This window comes from Brassica napus, chromosome C1, assembly GCF_020379485.1.
Source record: "Brassica napus cultivar Da-Ae chromosome C1, Da-Ae, whole genome shotgun sequence".
NCBI lineage: Eukaryota > Viridiplantae > Streptophyta > Magnoliopsida > Brassicales > Brassicaceae > Brassica > Brassica napus.
Genome location: NC_063444.1, coordinates 21995604 through 21998570, shown reverse-complemented (window position 1 = coordinate 21998570; position 2967 = coordinate 21995604). Strand labels below are relative to the sequence as shown.

General features: G+C 41.2%; 1 pseudogene; it reads left to right on the top strand.

The window, feature by feature from the left end:
- The first annotated feature begins 207 nt into the window (after nt 1-207).
- On the top strand, nt 208-2721 carry LOC106406754 (annotated as a pseudogene).
- Nucleotides 2722-2967: the final 246 nt, after the last annotated feature.

Here is a 2967-nt window from a genome sequence, read left to right as displayed (position 1 = left end):
TCTAACTGTTACAATACTAAGCCAGACGTAAGATCACAAATGATTCTATCGGTTTCAGTGATAAAACAATATATACACTTCATTAACATATAACAAACTGTGGTTAAAAAGAACATATAACAAAGAATAATTCCTACTTAGTGATTCCTACGGTTATGGACTCGTGGAGAAATATATTAACAGAAACATCGTTACATTTCTTTGAATGAAAGCATGAACGCGGCAATCATTGATTGCATTTCTTTAAATGAAGATAAATTAGTTGAATAACGAGAACGGCAAGATCCCAAGAAAAAAACTTAAAAAAGAAAAAAAAAAACAGAAAGACAGAAACTCATCAGGCGAGTTAAAAACTATATGTCTCGTCCTTTTGGTCGCACGTCTGAATCATCATCATGATCATCATCATCATCATCATCAAAGACCTCTCTTTGTCCCGTGACAGATCTTTATTAACCAAAACCTCACCGACCCGATTCTCTTATTTCCCCAAATCTCGTTCTGTGTTCTGTAATTTAGCTTCGGAGAATCTTAACCAATTGTAAATCGAAACTTTGGTGTTTGATTGAGCCATTTCTTAGTTTGGAGAAAGCTAAGATATTGAGAGTCTACGGGATTATATCACTTGTCGGAAAATTCGGTTCCGGCTTGTCTTTCAGGTGAGTTCCCGATGTTCTTCAGCTTGAAAATACTGGTCTCTAGAGTCTAGCTTCTGTTTTTTTTTTGGATCTTGGTATTGGACATTCTGCCTAATTAGAACAGTTTCTTGATTTGTCATAGCTTAAGACAACATTGTATTGTTCCCACTCAAAAAAAAAAAAAAAGACAAAACTTTGCTTAATTAGATGCTTATGTGTTCTTGTTCTGGGTGTGTTGTATCTGAATTAGGTTGTGTACTGTGGAGATAAATCTTGGAATAAAGAAAAACAAAAAACAGAGGATGGTGAAGAACAAGCACAACAAGAAACCAACAACGTTATTGCGTTTAGTATCAACACTGGTGGGATGTGTTTTCATGATTCATCTAATCATGCTATACCGAAGAAACTATAGTGTAGATACTCTTGAAGTCTCTTCTCAGTTACTAATCCACCATCCCATTGTACGTGAGCTCGAACGAGTTGAAGAAGCGAACATTCACATGCCTCCTCCTAGGAAGCGTTCTCCACGTGCAATCAAAAGACCAACCACTCTAGTCGAAGAGTTTCTAGACGAAAACTCTCAGATTCGCCATCTCTTCTTCCCCGACATGAAATCCAGCTATGGTCCGACCAAAGATGGTGGTAATGACACATTGCACCGCTTCTTCCCTGGGAAGATTTGGTTGGAGACGGAAGGGAATCCGATTCAAGCACACGGTGGTGGCATGTTGTATGATGAAAAGTCCAAGAGTTACTATTGGTATGGTGAATATAAAGATGGAGTAACGTATCACTCTCACAAGAAAGGAGCAGCTCGAGTAAGTTCTTTCTCTCCGTTACTATATCGTCGGTGGCTCAACTGGAAGGACCCTGGCCATTGTGCCAGGAGTTTCCGGTTCAAATGACTGCTGGGATGAATCTTTAACTAATATTATATGTTGTAGTTTCGGGCTTGGAGAATTACGGGATTAGGCCCAGAACCTCTTGGTATTAAAAAAAAATAAAAATAAAATGTGTTTAAAACAGTTTATTTGGATTTGTTTTCAGGTTGATATAATCGGTGTTGGATGCTACTCGTCGAAAGACTTATGGACATGGAAGAACGAAGGTGTTGTCTTAGCAGCCGAAGAAACAGACGAGACACATGACTTGCACAAGCTCAACGTTCTCGAGCGGCCTAAAGTGATTTACAATTCAGACACCGGTAAATACGTGATGTGGATGCATGTAGACGACGCAAACTACACTAAAGCTTCCGTTGGTGTAGCCATTAGCGACACCCCAACCGGTCCGTTTGATTACTTATACAGCAAGTCACCACACGGTTTCGACAGCAGAGACATGACTGTCTTCAAAGACGACGACAACTCCGCCTACTTGGTCTACTCATCAGAAGACAACAGCGTTGTCCACATTGGTCCGTTAACCGAAGATTACCTCGATGTTGAACCGGTTATGAAGAGAATCATGGTGGGACAACACAGAGAAGCACCAGCTGTTTTCAAACACCAGAACACATACTACATGATCACGTCTGGTTGCACGGGGTGGGCACCAAACGAAGCGTTGGCTCATGCAGCGGAGTCGATCATGGGTCCGTGGGAGACGTTGGGGAACCCTTGTGTTGGCGGGAACAATGTTTTCCGGTCGACGACGTTTTTTCGCGCAGGGGACGTATGTGGTGCCGTTACCTGGTGTTCCTGGTGGGTTTATATTTATGGCTGATAGGTGGAATCCTGCGGATTTGAGAGATTCGAGGTATTTGTGGCTGCCGTTGATAGTTGGTGGACCGGCTGATAGACCTCTTGAGTCTAGTTTTGGGTTTCCTATGTGGTCGAGAGTTTCTGTGTATTGGCATAGACAATGGCGGTTGCCTTCAAGAGGAGGGAAGGAGATTGCTTGAGAAAAAAAAGACATAGCTTTTCAAACTCTTTTTTCACTTGTGTATTCTTCTTCCTCTTTCTTTCGTCTGTTGTGCATTATTATGGTTGTGTTGTTGTTACAGCCTTACATGTATAGAAGAGATCGCAGGCCTTTGTTAATATCAGATCAGTTTGATAAAAGTATGAGTTCTGTTACATTTCTTTCAGGACACTTTTTTTTTTTTAACGGAGACGGTGAAGGAATGGCTAATGGGGAGAAAAGTGGAGGAGATAGCAGCAGCTAAGAGGAAGATCCCAATGGGAAAGCTGCCATCAATTCGATAGCCACCACCACCGTTCTTCGAATCAAACCTAAAAATACTAACACATGCCCAAATGGACGTTCTCATACATAAATACATTGATGCGAAGTTTCATGTGCTTTATAGCTCTTCTCATGGGAA